Source organism: Enhydra lutris, unplaced genomic scaffold (assembly GCF_002288905.1).
Source record: "Enhydra lutris kenyoni isolate GAN:26980312 unplaced genomic scaffold, ASM228890v2 scaffoldscaffold11, whole genome shotgun sequence".
Classification (NCBI taxonomy): domain Eukaryota; kingdom Metazoa; phylum Chordata; class Mammalia; order Carnivora; family Mustelidae; genus Enhydra; species Enhydra lutris.
The window spans coordinates 2,901,947-2,922,689 of NW_019154095.1; the positions used below are offsets into that span (position 1 = coordinate 2,901,947).

Here is a 20,743-nt window from a genome sequence, read left to right on the forward strand (position 1 = left end):
TTTTCAACTGTCCCTTCATGAAGGCGTTACCTGGTGGCTTAAAGCCCCAGAGGTCCCAGGGACAGACTCTCACCTCTGGCCACCCCAGGTGCTCAAAAGTAAGAAAAGTCATTTTCCAAATGTGGACACCCACACTTCATTTCCTGGACACTTCAGGGGCGAGCTGAGAATCCCTCTGAAGGAGATTCTGGATTTGATGCTGATAAAGAGCCCAGAGGTGTTTCTGAAAATCATCTGGGGAGGCAAGTGGGCATGTTAGTACCATGTCCACTTTGTGAAACAGAGCATGCATTTGACTAATTGTTTGACCAATTAATTCATTACGCATTTATTATTTTCCCATCTTTGTAAATGTCATTGAAGGGTAGGAGAATAAGCCACCCAGAAGTATCCCGTTCTGGCCTAGGTTTATTTCGAGGGGATTGTTGAGAGAACAGCAGACGCAGGAGAAGTTTTTAAATCAGAGTAGAAGTTACCCGTTTGTAAGAGAAAGGAAAGGACAGGGGCACCTGGGTGGCTCAGTGGGTTAAAGCCTCTGCCTTCGGCTCAGGTCATGATCCCAGGGTTCTGGGATCGAGACCCGCATCGGGCTCTCTGCTCAGCAGAGAGCCTGCTTCCTCCTCTCTCTCTGCCTGCCTCTCTGCCTACTTGTGATCTCTGTCTGTCAAATAAATAAATAAAATCTTTAAAAAAAAAAAAAAAAGGAAAGAAAGAAAGGACATCTCCACTCTTCAGAGTGTTTCCTCTCCAAGCCAGGACTAGGAGAAAGGCTCACAGGAGGCTCTGATCCTCTGACCTCAGAGATGCTAACATTTCCATCGTCTCCGTCCTTCCTCTTGCTCTTCCTGCCAACCCCCCTCCCACAAGAGCCTGCCCTTGCCACACGCCTTTTTGCTTTTGCCTTTAGTTAGGAACAGCATTTACGAAGGAGTCTAGGGCTCCAGGTGACTCACTCCTTCTCCCTGGGCATCCCCGGACACACATGACATATACATGTGAATAAGCTCGTGTTTGTTTTCTTCTTGTTCATCTGTCTTTAATTACAGAAGGTCTCAGCCAAGAATTTAGAGTTAGAGAGAAAATGACAGTCCAACCACTGTCCTCAGTTCTCAGGAGGAACACCTGCTCTGTCAGCCTGTCCCTATCTGGGCGGCACAGCACAGCTGACCCCTGGTCCTCAGTGAACCGCACACCGGGTCCAGCCCCTCGTTATTCCTGTAAGCCCAGGTCCAAGCTCATTTCTCCCTACTGAAAACAAAGGAGGAGACTTCTGCCTGTCTTTTTAGAATATGTACTTGGAAAACTTGCAATTAGTATTTGCTCTCTCTAAAATGGATGCTCAATTTTTAGGGCCACTTGCCATCCTCACGACGAAAGACAGTGTTTTTCAAGGTGCTGGGAGTCATCCCTTGGACTGTCTCAACAGCAGGCTGATGTTTCCGTAGTCCGCAAGGGAAGGAGACCTGAGCCAAGGTACAAAACCACGCACCTCCTTTCACCAGGGTGTGAGAAGTGTGGTTTTCCTTTACACAAAGCCAATTAACTGATGCAGATGAACTCCCTAACTACCCAACTACCAAGTTAGCATAGGATGAACTATGTCACCATAAGTGGTGTTGCCAAGTCCTCTTACTTGAGCGCTGGTCATGGTCTATCCCGAGAACATGCACGTAATGGCTTATATCTTGTTACATAAATGGGAGACAGTTTTTTCCTGTCTTTGCAAACTTGCAGCAGATGGCACATCACACTCTGGTTTAATGCTTATTTAATAACACCATTATTTTCTGTCTTTTTCCTTCATGGAGACAGTTTCTGGTTTTATTATTTTTTTAAGATTTTATTTATTCATTTGACAAAGAGCAAATGCAGGGGGAGCAGAAGAGGCAGAGGGAGAAGCAGGCTCCACACTGAACGGGGAGCCTGATGCGGGACTCGATCCTAGGACCCCAGGATCATGACCTGAGCAGAAGGCAGAAGTTTAACTGACTGAGCCACCCAGGCGCCCCAGAAGGTTGTGTTTTTAATTCTATTTCCTCAACACAAGTTGCCAGGCCTCAGTTCTCCTTTGTCTCCTAGTGAAACCCATCCTGCAGATGACATTGGGGATGACCCTTCAGCAGTACAAGTCAGGTCCTATCATGTCCCTATAGAAAGTCTTTGGTGGAGCCTGACCACAGCAGTTCTCAAAACCCAGGAGCTGGCCCCCCGCTCATCCCCCACACCCACTAGGCCTCACCATGCTGACCACCTCGTTCTTCCTCCACATTCACTAGCTCATTCTACATGGCTGGGCTTTCCAATGGCCACCCCCTTCCTCTGAAATGTTCCTTCTTCTGGTCTTTGCAAGTCAAGGTATTTGGGTCATGTTCAAATGTCAACTTCTCAGAAATACTTTTCCCAGTCACCGTGGAGCTAGTCATTCAGTGACCCTGTCATGTATCAAACTGTCCAGATCTCTTTCCCAGGCATTCTTCCCTATCTCCCCGAGCGGCCATATTTACATGTGGCTGTGTCTCCCCTGGGACAGACAGCTCTGAGAGAAGGAGCCCGTCTGTCTCGGCTGTGGAGACCCATGATGGCCAGCCCAACACAGGACCTCAGTTTTGCTCAGGACAGGTCCAGCTGACACCTGTTGTCCCAGCAGAACTACTAAGAGCACCCAGGTTTGTTCGAAAAACTATCCCACTTTGAATAAAAATGATAAAGGTCCCCTGAACTGGGACGAGTGAGATGGCCAGGATAGGAGACCCATGACGGGGAGGTCCCAGTGACCCCACTGGAAGGGCTGGGTCCAGGCAGGTGTGCCGTGCACCCCCTCACCCTTCTCATTCCCAGGATCCGATGACGGTGTTTTCTTAAGTTGGTTTGGTAGATTTTTATCCATCACCCCCAACACGGCCTTGACAAAATAATCTTAGAGTTCTCTCTCATCTCTGGGCCTTTGCAAATACATTTACCCATTGCTACAGACAGTCCCCTACACCCTTGCTCACTTATCCTACCAGTCTTAGCTTAAAACAGTCTTTTCCAGAAGTCTTTCCTTCATTCCTTCACCCTTAAGAGAGACACCCTTCTCACTGCTCCTTGGCCCTCTCCGGTCAGAGGACTTGTCCCACGGGGCTGCAGTATTGAACTGAGTGTACTTGGCCAGAGGGGACATTTCCTGAGACAAGAGCCCTGTCTGTCTTGCTCATTAATAAGCCAAGCTATCAGCACACTGCTTTACATATAGTAGACGCTCAATAAATACCGGCAAGCAAGGATTTAAAGCACCTAGCCTGAAGCCTGGCCCAAAAGGTGTATTTAATAAACAGTAACTCTTTCCGGCATTGACATAACAAAGGATATGTTACAGAAGGAAGGTGAAATATTTGTGAAATAAACATAGTAAGTTAAATAATCAATTCTCAAAAAATAAGCTTGCACTTTCACACATATGTTGCATATGCTGTAAGCCTGGACTGAAACATGTATCATAAGCTTGGATTTAATTTAAAATAATAGTAATTTACAACGGTCACCCAGAAGAAGGAAGGAAATGAGGTGTTTGTTTTTTTAGCCTAAATTACTTCCTGGTCTGGACCTCATATTCAGAAATTTAGTTTTCAGTCGATGATGTTAATTTCTATAAGTGGTTCGTGGAGCTGTGTTTCCGTGACCAGAAAGGCACCAAAAACACTGTGCAGCGCCAACTAACCGACAGGAGGAGAATAAATGCAAAGTGTGAAATTATCATTTTTTATGAGCCACATTAAAAACTAAGAAAAAGTACACACAAAATACAGTTGATTATAAAAGCTGCCCTATTATGAAAAACTACAAATGGAAAACAGCAAGTTTTTACATAAAAAATTAATTGGTGCGATGACAACACTGTGCAAACATTGGCCTGTATGTTAGATGTGTAGCCCTCCTGGGTGAGAGTTGGCTCATTTTCTTCTTGATACTTCTAGATTAACCTGCCACCTTCATGGGTAAAAGGACTTCTGTTTAGACCCTTAACTCATCTACTGAATAGAGCTTTAATCTCCCTCTGTTTGAAAAATATTTTTCAAATTTATTCATTTGAGAGTGAGGGAGACAGAGCACAAGCAGGGGGAGCAGCAGGCAGAGGGAGAAGCAGACTCCCCAGTGAGCAAGGAGCCCCATTCAGGACTCGATCCCAGGACCTGAGCTGAAGGCAGAGGCTTTAACCCACTGAGCCACCCAGGCGCCCCTGATCTCCCTCTTTTCATTCATGCCCACAGCCCAAGGAATGGGTGACACTGGAGGGTCTTGTTGTCTATGGTGACCCTCATCCCCAAACTTGGTACTGTGAACATGAACCCTTTGGGAGCACGACTCTCCAGCTGCACCCCACATCTGTGCGATGAAATGCCAATCTTAGGAAAAGGACAGGGTGATGCTGTATTTAATCAAAGGCGTCTTTTCACGTAGTAATTTCCGGATTGACAGGATTATTACTTTATTTTGTTTTTTACCTACACAAGAATCTTACATTATGGTAGAGCTTTCTTCTATCTCTGCCGAATAATTCAAAATGCAAAAATAGCATGTTAAGTAAGAACATGTTTGTATTACCCCAAAGTCAGTAAATTGCTAAAAGAAAAGAAAACAACAACAACAAAAACCAGGGTGGGGGTGCGTTTTCATTGGCTCATTTATTCCCTCCAGTGCCTGCCGTGTGTCCGGTAATGTTCTCCACACTGGGACCACCCGGGCAGAGAAGCTGGTTAGGGCCCCTCCCCCTTAGGGCTCGGACTACTGTGGGAGGAGTTGATAATAAGAGAAGTGAAGTAAAAGATGTAGAATGCTGGGGAACTAGGATGTGGGAGAGTCTGGTGAAGAACAGCAGGGAGGGGCTTGGCTGCAATTTTAAATAGGTTGGAAGATCCCCGCCCCCCCCCACAGATGATGTTAATAAACAACATAAATATAGTTTTTTATGTATTTAGGATTTGACTTCTCAGCATTATACTATTAGATTTGCTTTATCTGTAAAAGGTTATTTACTTCTTGATGAGTTTACAAACCAATTACAGGGATCAATTAAACATAATTTATCTTTTCTCCTTGTCATCATAAAAGCATACCTGCAACTTTAATGTGTACATGAGTGAGATACTGGAGTTTCTATCTCATCCCCACGTTTATGGAACTGGGGAGCCTAATGCAGATATAAAGGCACCAACTGAGAGATTCTGCTTTTAATGGTCTCCAACAGGAGTTGACAAACTATGGCCCGAGGTCCAAACCTGGCCCAACACCTGTTCTGCTAGGGCTGGCAAGGTAAGAATGGTTTTTACATCTTTAAGTGGTTGAAAAATAACAAAAGAAAAAATACTATTTCATGACACGTGAAATTCAAATTGTGTTCATGAAGTTCAAGTGTGCGTGAATGTAATTTTACGGTAACGCGGCCATGACGGTTCATTTACGACCTACGGCTGCTTTCCCAGCATAGCAGGAGGACTGACTGACGGCAGCACGGACCACCTGTGACCTGCAAAGCCTGAAATACTTGCTACTTGCTACCCTCCTTCAGAGAGGGTCTGCTGCCCTGCCACACACAACCATCATGCAATAACTCTTAGCAGTCCTGTGGCCTTTCGTTTCCCTTCTATTGATCATCAAGAAAGTAACACTTTATCTCATTAATCCTTATGTTCTTGAGTTAAGAAAAATGATTTAAATTCTTTATGAATTCAACTCTTCATGCACATGATAAGGTTATCGTCTTTCCGAAAGTTTCTCTTTTAGGTTTGACCCTTGTGACGAATAGGGAAATCTTGAGGGTCACAGACTTCATGTTTCATAGGACAAACACTAACCAACAGTCAGAATTCTGTTACATGTCCATTATTGCATAAGTGGCTGAAAAAGCTTTAGAAAACAGACAGAAAGAGAAACCTTAATTCATCTGTCGGGGTACATCCACTTAAGCCTGAACTCTAAATTAAAGAGAGTGGGTTTGAATTTTACAAAGAGCCATGTAATTAAGCCTCAACATACCTCCTTTAATTTCTGAAAATGTCAAGGTCCTTCAATAATTGGAGACATGGAGTCTACCGAGATCTACGCCCTTCAAAGAGGGTAGTGATGACTGTTCAAGTGCACAGGAGAATGAATCTCTCTCCATCTGTATTTCAAAAGGAGCGCACGGTGCTGGAGCAATGCATAGGAGATGGAAAAAAAAAAAAAATGGGGGCCTTGACCTAAGTCTGATCTTATATGAAAACTACTTCACAACAGAACACAGCTTTCCATATAAAAGATAAAACTCTAAAAGCTTTAGAAAATCTTCGGGCTTTAGGGCAGGGCAAGGAGTCCGTAGTTAGACAAGGAAACAAAAGTACGATCCATAAAAGCAAATGTTGATAAATTAGACATCATCACAGTTAAAGCCTTTCCTCTGAAAAATTTTTTAAGTGGCTGAATAGAAGAGCTACATACTGAGAGAAGAAGTTTGAAAGCCATATATCTGACAAAGGACTAATATCTAAAATACATAAAGAATGCTCAAGATGGGAAAAGTAATAATCCAACCAAAAATGGGCAAAAGGCATACAGAAATATCTCACTGAAGAGAATATACACATGATAAATAAGGGTCTAAAAAGACGTTCATAATCATTAGCCATTAAGAAATTGCATAATGTCTATGAGCACAGCCAATAATATGACGTATCATTCTGTTTACGTGCATACCCACGGACAACATAAATGCTGGTGGGGATGGGTCAATTATGCATCATGGGTGAAAACATAAAATGGTTCAGCTACTCTGGAAAATCATTTGGCCATTACAACCTAATCATCCCATTATCATTCAACCCAGAAATTAGACTTCGGGGCATTTATCCCTGAGAAACAGAAAGTCATGTTCGCACAAAAACCTGTACGTGAATGTGTATAGCAGCTGTATTCATAATAGCCCCAAACTAGAAATAACCCAGATCGCCCTCAGCGGGCGGGTGATTAAGTGAGCTAGCACATCCGTTCCGTGGAGTACTCTCCAGCAATGTCAGGAGATACATTGTGGCTGCAGACAGGGAGCAGGGGCGTCTCCCCAGAACTACGCTGAGTGAGAAGTCCATCAGGAGAGGACATGTTCCATGATTCTTTGCACAGAACATGCTGGAAACTACAACGTTATGGCAATGGAGAACAGATTAATGGTTGTGGGGTTTAAGATGGAGTGGGTACAGGAGGGACATGGGTGTGAGCATTCAAGTGCAACCTGAGGTTCCCTGTGCTGATGAATGGTCTGTATATTGAGCATACTGAAGCCATGAACCCAGCTGGGATACGCAGTCCCTCGTTGTAAAGTGTTGTCATTGGGAGAAACTGGGGGAGGGATCCATAGAATCTCTCTTTTAGTTTTTACAAGTGCATGTGAATTTATAATGACTTCTAAAGAAAATTTTCAATGAAAAAATATATAAACAAAATATATATGTATAAGTTATAGCATTCATTTGAATTACATTATAATGAATATTAGCCATTTCACTTATAAAAATTTTGTATCATATAAAAGTATGTGAATAAACATTTCAATTCATAGTGAAAGGGATTAAAATTTTATCCAGACCCGACACAAAAATCATGTATTTCTCATTGTTCCTTCATGATGGAAAGCTTTATAGGTTTCACGATTGTAAATTCTTGGTCAATATTGGCAAATCTGAAGATGGACCCTACACGGTGTCATTTTTGCCTATTCCTGGGGACAATGACAATTCCTCTTGGGGGGAAAAATGCGAAACTGAACAAAAAGTCCTTTCCAGTGAACACAATTACTAACCCCAGAGGCTCTATCCGTGTTGTTACCAAGATCTAGGAGGGAGGAATAACGAACCAGAGGAAAAGGATTCCATGAACAGACATGATAAAGCCTCCAAAAGCATGGAAGGTTGTAGGCTGTCAGTGGAAACACAGGTGTTAAGACAGATGTGTAGACAGAACGAGTGACATTCTGAGAAAACATTAAACACCCTTGATGATCTGCCACTTGGGAGTTCTGTGTCACAATATTTCAAAAGTGGAAAAATTTGCCTTATGAGCTTTATACAGGACATGTGCTGAATAGCTATGAAATATGTCAAACATATCCGCTGAACACAAGTAGAAATTGATTTCTACAATTAAAAACAACTTCATAGGCAACAGAAATAAATCAATCACCTTCCTTTTGCACAAAGAGGAATGTGTATTTTATTAAAGCCAAACCAGTCTGAATCCCATAAAAAGGTTTCATGCTAATTAAATGAAAATATAATAATTCAAGAGATGTTATTGATATGGCAACTGTTAGACTAAGCCATGATCCCCGACCCTGTAGATTTTCATTTTTAATTCAGGCCTCACTCACTTTCCCTTTTCCCCTGCCCAGTCAAGTCTTGTAGTTGGATTCTGGTTCTCCAGTTGGTATATTATAATACTGGAATTTGTTTTAAACTACCTCGTTTAAATTATTTTAAATTAACTTTCTCAGTGAGCTCTGAGAGACACTTAAAATCAGTCATTGGGAAGACCATATTACTGGTATATAATAAATGTCCAGTGTAGACAATATCTACAAATCAAATGGTTTTCCTAATTCTTGCAAATAAATGTTCCAACACCTCTTTTTAGTCATGAAACTGTGTTTTTGAATTCTGGATGTCATGTAGTTGTAAAACTTAGACCATGCAAAGAAATGTACTTTGAAACTCTTTAATAAAAAGGCCTAAAAATATAACGGAGTAATAGTGTTCCCAATACTCGACTCACTTGTCTCAATTAACTTCCTAGGACTGCATGGTGTGGCAAGCAAACTTCCTCTCGGGGAATGGATTGGGCGTTCTCGGAGACAGTTACAGTAATCAACAGTGCTTCTTCTATTATTGCCAAATATAGAAACCTAGGAGAAACCAAGTATGTTTGCCCTTTGAGGTTTAGAAATATGATCCTAGTTAGTTATAAACCACCGTATGTCTAATACCAACACAAATATTTTAATTTTGAATGCCCTGTGCCAGCCTGGCTGTGTTTTGCATCCTTGTAACACTGAAGGATCCCTCAGTGAATCATCGTAATTTTAGTTTCTTTATATCTGAAGTCAAAATCAAATTAAAAACCTCAACCTTCATCCTCCAAAGAGCCTTCTCTAAATATCTACTCACAAAAGCCATCATGATTAAACTGATTATCTGCTTTCCAATTGGTCTGAACAATGAACAGCTGTGTATTGACGAAAAACAGATTGGAGGAGAGGAAATCATCACCATCAGGTTTTTCATTAAAAGTGTTGCAAATTCGCCTATTATGGATTGATTTCAAAGGCATGATGAATAATTTCAATATGTTGTAGAAACCTCAACCCGCTGAAGCAGTGCAAAGTTCTGGTATCGTATCATTAAGATGATAAAGTGATATTTATTTCTTTACTATCTTCTCCTGTTTTGAAGTCAAAACTACATTATCTATAGCTTTCTTGCCAAGCACGAGTCAGGAGAACCTTCCTCCTGTCCGCTTGAATTGAGTGGTGTGAAGCAGGAGGCCAAAGCGAGGGAAAAATCTAATTTGAGAACCGCAGACTACACCATTTATCACGTAATACTTCCCTGGAGTCTATTTCTAGAAGCGAGAATCCATAATAGCAATCCCTCAGATTTGGAGAAAACGGATAAGTCAAAGTGCTTTTACCTTCTGTACCTTTGCGTATAGTCTGCATTAAACTCTGCCACGGTAGACTCGGTGTTCTGTCCTCATTTAACCTAATTGCCATGGAAATTATCGCTAATGGGTTTGACTCACATGCTGAAGTTTACATCACTGGTAAGGATGGGGCCAAGCCCTTGGTCAGGTGCTCTCATGTATGGAAAACCACGCCTCTGTGTCTCCTGGTCTAAAAATTATACGTGTGTGTGTGTGTGTGTGTGTGTGTGTGTGTTATATGTGTACATTTGAGGTCATGACGTTTGTCGAAGTTCGAATCAGTCTAATTAAGCTTAAGTTATACACATAATTTTTATATATAAATATAAAGTAAAGACTCTATATGTAATAGAAATGACGTATGTACATGGTCTCTCCTTGCGCTCAGTGACAGGACTGCTGGCATTTGGAGAGCCTACAGTCTTTTTAGTAATGTGCGTGCCACCTAGTACGTTACTCCGGTCCACACCCCACGCGAGCTTCCACCTGTCCTGGTTAGGGTGTGAGCTGTTGCGGGGCGGGGGCGGTCTACTTGAAGTTACTTTGAGTGGAATCTGACACACATCTTCTGGGCAGATCTGGAACCATCCTAGAGACAACAAATATTTAGAACAAAACTATTTTTAGAAAATAATTCGTTTAGAAAATTCAATCTCGCCAGAACCAATAACTAAGAAAGTAAGAAATATGCAGAAAATGCAGATGTACACACAGGGCAGAAGACAGAAAGGCAAAATTCTTTGTGTCACTGTGAAGCAGAAAGTAAACACGGTCCTCGCTGCAAAGCATCTTTGACCTCTGAGTACCGGGCTTTCCATAACAATGAGAAAGTCATTAAAAAAATAATAACGTGTGTTGAATATTATGAGAGGGAAGTGTAAAAATCAGATAGAATGGGTTCTTACTTATTCTTGGATCCAGAGAATCTCCTAAAAGGGGCTGCGTTTCACTGCAACTTATAAAATGAAGACTGTGGTGGGGGAGGTGGCCTCAGCCCAGGGAGCAGCCAAGGGAAAGTCTGCACATGAGAAAAGATCTGATGGAAGCAGGAGCAGAAGCAGTGAGTGCGAATGGAGGCAGACAGAAGCCGGACGGTGACCGACTCAAGGTCCTGTGACAGAGCTCGGATTTTATTCCGACGAGAGCGAGAGACTTGAGTAGCTTTCAAGCAGGTGCTCAGTGTGGTCAGATCTGTCTATGCCATGGTGGCCCTCCTCACATCCACGTTCAGCACAATTGCACTGCTCTGAATGGCCCCATGGACAGAGTCTGGGCAGGAGGAGACCCAGCTGTCTCGGTGGCGTATGTGATGAGGGTCCCGTGCAGATCACCCGCGGGTGGCCTGTGGGGCTGGGACAAGTGTTCTACGAAAGCAGAGAAACAAGAGGAAACCCAGAAGTGGACCATGGTAGTCATAGGTATTTATTTTGAATTGTGATTTCAGCACTTATAAACCTGAAGAAAGGAATCAGGGAGCATGAGAGAGAGGTCGACACACAGAACAAAGTCCCCACGGCAGCTGTGTTGTTAGGGCGAGCCCTGCTCCCGAGAAGGGGCTGATGTTCTGGGGAATAGGAGTGAGGAAACAGACATTTCCATTGGTCTGTATGGCTGTTGGAGGGAAGCAGAGGGCACCCATCTGATGGCTTTGTCTTTGCTGAGGTGTGACTTGAGGTCATCTACTAAGTGAAAGAGGATACGAGAAGTTTGATCATTTGAGGAAGGTGGTGAAGAATGGAAAATGGTAAGGTGAGTGGGGACAAGAGCTCGCCAGACAAGTAAATGACATAGCAGAGCCCTGCACAGGTGGTGGCCAACATTTAGAGTGAAGACGCTGCTGGCTCCTGTGGTTCTTGTCAGGAACCCTCTCAGCGTGCATGAGAACAGGGGCAGGAGACAATGCCCGAGAGCCCACAAGATAGGAGGGGGCAGTACATCGTAAGGGACGTGATTCTGTGGAAGGCATTGCTCTGAGAGGAAGCAGAGTCATGAATTAAGAGGAAGGACTGGGAGGGAGAAAGCAATAGCCTCTATGCCCCAGTAAAAGCAAAGAAATCAAGTAAAGGTGGGGAGGGAGGACAGGAATGTTAAGACAAGAGTAGAAGAAAGACATGTTTGAACGTAACTCTTCAAGCATTTTAGGTGAAGCATAGAGAGCACACATCCCAAGAGAGGTTAGGGAAGTGCAGTGGAGAAGACCAAAGGGTAGAGGACAGGAACTGATAGGCCCAGAGCTGGACTGGTCATCCAAGGGCGGGGAAGGGCAGGGCAGGATCCACAAGAACCAGAGAGACACAGAGGATTGGTTCTGAACGGCACAGATGTGGTTACGATGGTGCTATAACCATACACTCCAAAGATGTAATTGTCCAGTTGCCTCTCCCCCACTACTGTTGATGACTGGGGCGATTCCTGCCTTCCGCAGCGCTGGGTCTCCTGCTCCAGCATCGTATCAGAAACATAACAGGAAGGGGTCAAATATTTGTTGGTAAATAAATGCCATTCATACATGAGTGAAGAAGGGAATGATTAAATTTCTTACCGCCAAATTATTATAGTTATGGTATGACACAGTCTACAAGGCTAAGGGTCCCCTTATCCTGGACAGGGTGAGGTTGGATGGTCAGCCTCAAGTGTTATCGTCACAGTGATTTGCATGTCTCATGCTCTCAACTACCGACTCAACTTATTTCTGAATGTCATGTTTTTAAGACATTGTGAGAATTCAGTCTATTAAATCTGGGAGCATTGCCCTTTCCTTAAAATAAGGTTGCTCAAGTCTGCCTAATACAACATGAGTTGATTTAGAGTTTGAGATTCATGGGACATTTTATGTCCAAGGTCATAGGAGAGGGTCAGCACACTGTGACGGTCCACAGAAATCACAGTTGCCTGAGGTCTGATGCATGAGCTTCGAGCCTGGGTAGGGTTTATATCAGCAGAAACGCTGTCACAGATGATATTCCAACTGGTAGTTCTATAGAAAAATGTGGATAACCTCTTTTATTGTCAAGCATCAAAGAGACGTCCTCAAGAAAATGAAACCATTGTGCTCTGTTGGTGGGAATGTAAATTGGTGCGGCCACTGTGGAAAACAGTACAGAAGTTCCTCAGAAAATTAAAGAGTAGAATTATGGGATGATGCAGCAATATCACTACAGGGTGTTAATCCAGAGAAAATTAAAACAGGATCTTGAGTAAATATCCTCACCCCCATGTCCACTGCAGCGTTGCTCACAGTAGCCAAGGTATGGAAACAATCTACATGTCCATCAGTAGATGAGTGGGTGAAGAAGACGTACTCCCATCGTTTGTGTTTATCTTCACATCGATCCATATCTACATCTCTACAGACACATAATGGGGTAGTATTCAGTCTTAAAAAAAGAAAAAAATCCTGCCATTTGTGACAACACAGATGACATTGAGGGTATTACGTTAAACAAGATACATCAGACAGGTGGGTATTAAGGAGGGCACATATGCATGGAGCACTGGGTGTGGTGCATAAACAATGAATTCTGGAGCACTGAAGAGGAATTTAAAAATGAACAGACACTTCTCCAATGAAGACATACAAATGGCTATCAGACACAGGAAAAAATGTTCATCATCACTAGCCATCAGGGAGATTCAAATTAAAACCACATTGAGATACCACCTTACACCAGTTAGAATGGCCAAAATTAGCAAGACAGGAAACAACGTGTGTTGGAGGGGATGTGGAGAAAGGGGAACCCTCTTCCACTGTTGGTGGGAATGCAAGTTGGTGCAGCCACTTTGGAGAACAGTGTGGAGATTCCTTAAGAAATTAAAAATAGAGCTTCCCTATGACCCTGCAATTGCACTTCTGGGTATTTACCCCAAAGATACAGATGTAGTGAAAAGAAGGGCCATCTGTACCCCAATGTTTATAGCAGCAATGGCCACAGTCGCCAAAGTGTGGGAAGAACCAAGATGCCCGGGGCGCCTGGGTGGCTCAGTGGGTTAAAGCCTCTGCCTTTGGCTCAGGTCATGATCCCAGGGTCCTGGAATCGAGCCCCACATCGGGCTCTCTGCTCTGCAGGGAGCCTGCTTCCTCCTCTCTCTCTCTGCCTGCCTTTCTGCCTACTTGTGATCTCTGTCAAATAAATAAATAAAATCTTAAAAAAAAAACCAAATTCTAAGACTCTAATGCATGGTGATTGATTATAGTGAAAAATACTGATTGTAAACTTGAAAGTTGAGGAGAGAGTAGAGATTACATGTTCTTACCACTAGAAAGAAACGGTGATTATGTGCTGTGAGGGAGGTGTTAACAAAAGCTAAGACGATAATCATTTTTCCAAATATAAACATATCAAATTGCCATTTGTACACCTTAAACTTATACAACTACCTTATTGTATTTCAATAAAACTGGAGGGAAAAAAAAAGATGTATTCTCACAAACAGGAAAGGTGTCATTTACACGTCCTGTTTCTCTCCTTTCTTTTTCTTACCAGTCTTGAGGGTACCACACAACTGATCACGGCTAAAATCCCTGCTCTCCACGAAATTACAGGATTTAAAGTCTCAACTAAACTGGCATCTTACGCTCTATCAACTCAGGACATCAGCACCAGCAGGTGCTGGTAATCAACGCTGAGTGGCCCTCTCTGACCCTGAGCCGTTCACGGTCCATGCGTGAGAGTGGCCAGTGATAAAAACTGACGGTCAGTTCTCCATCGGTCCCATGAGGAAGGTTCCGGGAGGGCAGAGAGGAGCAGCGGTTCTAGCTGCCCCTCCAGAACCCTGGCCCATAAACCTAGGGTTCGTGGCTGGGTCTCTCCCATAAAACAATCCTACGCCGATCTGCATCTGGCAGTCCCCATGGGCTCTCCCATCATGAACAACGGATGAGGGTTTTTTTAACATAAAAGTGTACCTACTAAATTATCTTTCAATAAAGCAAATTAGGAAGAGATGTCACGTAGCCACTAAGTTACAGCCAGGATTTACGAAGAAATCAGTCTCAGAACCAAGTGGCTCTAGAGCTGTGTTCCCGAAGACAGAGGAGCTGGCAGTCCGGACCACGGAAGGCTGGCTGGAAGTTTATTTAACCCTCAGAGTAAAGGTCAGTTTTGTGTGCTGAACTGCATTTTCTTGCATTTTATGCATGATTAAATGGTAATTAAGCTTTAATGAAAAATGTTAGGCTGATTACGATTAGCATAATTGCACTAGTCAGCGCATGTTCTCCTGTTTACATGCTGCGCCGAGCGGGCAGGACAAGGGGCCTTTAATGGGGTTTGCTTATCTCGTGAGCATCAACAGCTCATTCCTAGCACAGAAAGGCTTGCCTTACGGTCAGGTGAAGTAAACACACACATGGGGAAGTGCGCGGTCCTCGCCCTACTCCGTCGGTCATCCTGAAACACATGCAGACATGCAGAGTTGGCGATAAGCAATGACTGTTTCCTGGCCCAAAATCGCTTCAGCGCACAGAAAAAACGATCATGCCTTAATGAAGTAACAAAATTTATCAAATGATAGATTAAACCGTATTCGTTTTCAAAATGGGTATTAAGCTTTATAAAATAAAAATGTTCTGCCTTGTTTCCAAATGGTATCAAGACATGAAGGAATCAAGGATAAATTTTCTAAATAATTACAAAACGTAAATGGTCAACAAAAATGCCTGACTTTTACGGCATTTTTCTGTGTTCTTAACTAGTCAAAATGCAGTCTATATCGGGCCACTAAACTCCTGATAATAAACACTATGAGAAGATAATTTATCTTAACTGTCAACATTGGGTAAAAACAAATCCAGAAGTGAAAGAATCGTAATATTAAAATCAGCATTTAAATATGCGTTATTAAAATCTTCTTTCAGAAGTTTTGAATGAAGCTAAAGTTAATGCAAAAGACAACATCCCCGTAGATGGCACGTGCACGGTGTTTGTGAAGCAGTCACAGTCACCCTAATATTTTCAAGCATATTCAATTAGCAAATACTTTTTAGCCACTAATTATCCACCATGCTGCAGAAGTACAAACACAGTCTGCCCTGCAAGAACGCAGTCTGCTGACTGCAAATGGACTTCTCGCTGTGAGCACGGGAACAGATATGTGGGTCTTGGACTGGGAGACGGTTAAGAGACCAATGACTCATCTGCTAAGGCAACCTTAAAAGGCGGCTGCGGCTACACTGGGGTTCACTGAGCCAGCAGAGAGGAGAGGGTTTATGCAAGTAGTACAATGAACATACACGTATATGCAGGCACACCGAGGGAGGGGGATGTCCTGCTGGAGCGCCCGGTACAAGGGGCTTGACAGGATGGGGGGCAGTGACTGTGGGTGACATGGAGAATGCGGAGAGTTCTGGCCAGAAGTGAGTTGTCTTCTGAGTTGCCCCACTCAAGACGCATCCTGCTTCCCGTGCTCGGGTGAGTGAGGAAGTGGGCAGGGACAGGAGAGGAGAAGCCAGTTGGTCGACCATGACAGCTCAGCCCGATCCCAGACGACTTAGACCGAGGTGGCAGGGGTACAGGCTGAGAGAACTGGTTGGAACTGGGGTTGTGAATACGGACCCGACTGAATTTGTTGCTGGACGATACGTGGGATGTGAAACAAAGAGATTTCTAAAAACAAAAGCTTTGCCCCGAGCAACTATCAGTGCGGGTGGCATCTGCTGTGGCAGGGAAGGCTTCAAGAACATGAGGCTCGGGACAGGACTGATGAGAAGTGCGGTCAAGTGTCGTGGGTCCAGTTGCCTGCTCTGTGTCTCCACGTCAACGTGGACAGCAGGGCCAACTAGACAGCCGGCGCTCAGGGGAAGGGGGTGATGGGAGCGTGGCTGACAGAACCTGAGGACAGAATGCTGGTCGAGAAGAAATGCACAATGTCACCCTGGGGACATCCAGCCTTTACAGTTTGGGGAAGGAAGAGGAAAATCAGCAAAGAAGGCTGCCGTAGGGAGGCCACTGGACTCAGGAGGACTAAGAGAGAAAGGGAAGCCTGGAGCAGTGGATGATGGTGTCGTGGGGACAGGGACGCTGTCCAATAAAATCACAAAGCTCCAACTTACCATGGAGTTATGTGCCTGTGAGGTACAGCAGCACTGATGTCCCATTCCTATGCCCCAAATTTATTTAAAATCTGATGATTCAAATGTCCCTAAGAAAACCAATGGCCGAACAAATATTTCCCTCTGATATTTCAGTGACACCTGTAATTCTTAGCTCACATGCTATTGGCATACTATCCAGTCAAAATGGTTCATCAAGAAAACTCTAATTTAATACTAGTGGATAAACGGCACTCTTGCCTGGCAACAGTGGTCATACTTGAAATTCAATTCTATGAGGAAAGCACTCCTTTTCAGTTCCATCATTTTAAATTTTACTTTGAACCCACAGTGCCGTGCTCATACTTCAAATTTAACATTAGCTTGACTTATGAGTGGTAAAACAGTGTAACATACATAAAGTAGGTTTTCTTTCTTCTTTTACTTTCTTTCTTTCTTTCTTTCTTTTTTTTTTCCTGTCTCAAGATCACAGAAGCACATACATGGACTTTTCCTTCCTCTTCCGGTACAGAAGAGGAGCAAAGCCCTTTTGGTCTGGACGGTTGTTTTGCAGATTTTGAAGAGACTAAGCCTTTGGTTTGGAAAGACTCCAGCTTGAATTAGTTTTCTTGCTGGAGCCTCTGGTGGAGAAAGGAAGGCTCTGGGACTGGAGAGATGGACAGTGGCACATGGGTCATGGGTGTGGGTAGGGTGACCAGCTGTCCTAGTTTCGTTGGAAGAAGTTCCTGGAACATGGAGGTGTTTGTTTTATAATCTGACTAAAGGGTTTCAGGAACTTCTTTGGTAAAGTGAGGCAAGTCCTGGGCAAACTCTGACAAGTTAGTAACCCTAGGTGTAAGAGTCAACTTTTCATCAAGTTCTCAGACACACAGTGTCCCACTCCCACTGGTATTCCTGAAGTGACAAATTTTGCTGTATGGTTCACGGAGTATCTTGGCAGTGGAGATGGCCGGATGACTGCCCGTGTTCCAGCCTGTGATCTACAGATAGAGCCCATGTGAGACAATCAGTGTGGTTGCCAAGAGAAATGGCACCCAGATAGACCAGGACCATATGGGGACACAAGAGTGGCAGTAACACCCAAGGACAGAGAGGACCTGGTCCTCCCCTATGCACTCTGAGGAATACATCTTTGATTCCCACACGCACCAGAATGGGGAGGGAGCTCTGTGGAGTCAGCGGACATCAGGCTTCTCATCTATCTTAACACATGGGAGCTTGAACTGGATATAAGTTCACTTAGAAAAATGAGAACGGGATTTGTGTTAATAACCGGGAGAGTGGAACACACTTTTGACCATTTCATGTGTTTGCTGATGTTGCTTATGGAATTGTATTTGTTGGGATCAAACACAAAACACACTGTACACTTCTGATAGGATAATTAGAAAGGGTTTCTTTCAAAGATTAGTCCCAGGTAGAAGTGTGGTTCCTGGGAACTGGTTATAAGAACTGGAAAATAACGTGGATGGCTTCTTGAGACAAGCACTGAACTCTGACTGGGGAACAGAGCCAACCCCGGGAAACCAGCAGGGAGGGAACAGGGTATATGGGAACCATGACCCCTCTCTTTCCCTTGTATCTTTCATGTCCTGCCAGAGCTCCCCACAGGATGAATCCCAACAGTACAGAAGACTAGTTCACTCCTAGGGTCAGAGAGCAGCTTGAGAAATGGAAAAGAATAATCTATAAGGCAAAGGGAAAATGTACAGTACGAAATACAGAGTCTTGGAAATGCAAAGGTCCTTGGAAATTGGTGCAGTATCTTCAATTCACAAATAAAGCAAAAAGGACAAAAACAAGAGGCCAGTCACAGACTTTTAGAGGTTAAGTGAGAAACCTACATTTCCTTACTTAGGGTCCAAGATTAATTTTTCTAAATTATGCCAAACAAAGTTTGTATGTCTTGTTTCTGCCCCCTTTTTATAGAGTTTTAAAGACAACCTTGAGGCAATCCATTCACAAAAAAGCCTCAGAGTCAGCAGTATATTTTTGCTCCTAACATGGAATTTTCCAGAGCATACCAGACTCACGGACTCATCAGCTGGAAGTTGGGGAGGGAAAGTTCTTGTGCAAGGTCTTGTCAAACTTTATGAAATTGCCAACTGTCATACATTTTTATCTACAAAAATGACAATTTCACATGGTTCAAACTGGATTTCGAATACTGAATTTTTTAAAAAAATAACTAAGTTTCATTTCCGTAGGAATTTTAATGGGTGTGTTCATGTTGATCACTTCCTAAGCATCAACATTTTAATTAATTAATTAATTAACAAGGAAGATCAAAACATCTATGATTCTCAAATAACTATAATGAAGGGCCTATTAAAAAAAAACTAGGAAGTTGTCTTTTGAAGAGAGGGAAATCATGAAGGAACATAGGAAAATAAGTGTTTTCTGGGTTCTGTAAGAATTTAATAAAGGGGAAATTTTAAAAAGGCCAGTAACAAAACCATACACCCCATTACCCTACAATCCAGCAGTCCTAGTCCTCAGTATTTGCCAAAATGAACGGAAAATGTGCACCCACACACAATCCTGCACAAGAATGTTCAGAGCCACGATTCCCTGTTGCCAGAACCTGTAAGTGACCGAGATGCTCTTTGGTAGCGAGTGATGAATGAACTGTGGCCCATGCGGACCATGAAATATCTTCCATCACTAAAAAGGGATGAATTAAGAGGTGAAGAGACATGGAAGAGCCTTAAATGCATGTCGCCAAGTGACAGAACCCGTCTGAGAAACCACACACTGTATGACTCCAACTCCAGGACAGTCTGGGAAAACCAGAGCTCTGGAGGCCGTAAAGGGACTGTCAGGGGTGGAGGGTGCCGGCGAGGGATGGGTACTCAGAACACAGAGGATTTTTAGGGAGTGAAACTACTCTGTGTGGTACTAAAATGGTGGACACACGTCATTATCCATTTTTCTAAACCCACAGAACGTCAACCACCAAGAGTGAACCCCATGGGAACCACGTCTGTGGGTGATGACATGTCACCAACAATTATCACAGGGGAGGCTGTGCGTGAGGGGGGAGTGCAGATGGGAAACCTCTGTACCTTCCCTTCCATTTTGCTTGCACCTAAACGTGCTCTAAATAATCATGTATTTTAAAAAAGTCGAGGTAACGATGGAATGAGTAGGAGAGAGAAACAAACACCACCTCATTGCATTGCCAACTTTTTGTTTTGCCAGATGAGGGGTGATGAGTCACACATCTACCATAATGACTCACACATCTACCATAATGAGTCACACATCTACCATCTACTCATCCCCATTTCTGAAGATAAAAAGAGCAAAAATCTTAGAATAAAGGAATGTTTTCCCCTAAACCAGGTTAGCTGGAGCAAACTTACCTCAAATATTTTTACAACAGGCCAGTGAAAAATTTAACACATGTTTGCAAATCACTGCACTAGAAGCTCAGTGAAACCGGAGATGAAAAATTGTGCAGACGATAATTTCATTTTTATTAGCAACCTTTTAAAGCATTAAACTGAGCTAAGTCCACTTTCTTATGTAAATCCTAAAAGTGGTTCACCAGTGGCCTGCCAAGAGAAAGCTGAATGGGAGTGTGCTCATGTGCGAATTTCACCTGTTTCATGGCCAACCCTGCACACCACCAAGGTACACGACCTCTCTACAGGGTGTGACGTGGCGGGTGCTCAGAGGGTCAGCGTCCACGAAGTCCCTGCACTCCTTCCTTCTTGGGAAACTGCTCGTTAAAAAATGGGCCTGACAGGCTGTCAGGGGGTAAGAGCGCCAGTGTTCAAGTGGGAGGTCCCGTGGGCGATCCGGCTGGGATAACTCTGTCACGCGAACTACCTGATACCCTGGCCCAGAGGAGGGGCAACGCAGGGCCCTTCTCTGCAGGAGTGGACGGCAGGCCCTCCCATCTGATTAGTGGACGGCAGGCCCTCCCGTCTGGTTAGTGGACGGCAGGCCCTCCCGTCTGGTTAGTGGACGGCAGGCCCTCCC

The 20,743-nt window shown here is 43.7% G+C and overlaps 1 protein-coding gene across 1 annotated transcript in view; it reads right to left on the bottom strand.

Annotated features, from left to right (window-relative positions):
* Window positions 1-20,743, bottom strand: part of LOC111144434 (CUB and Sushi multiple domains 1) — a 1,720,260-nt gene that overhangs the window by 273,491 nt on the left and 1,426,026 nt on the right. The window lies entirely within an intron of this gene.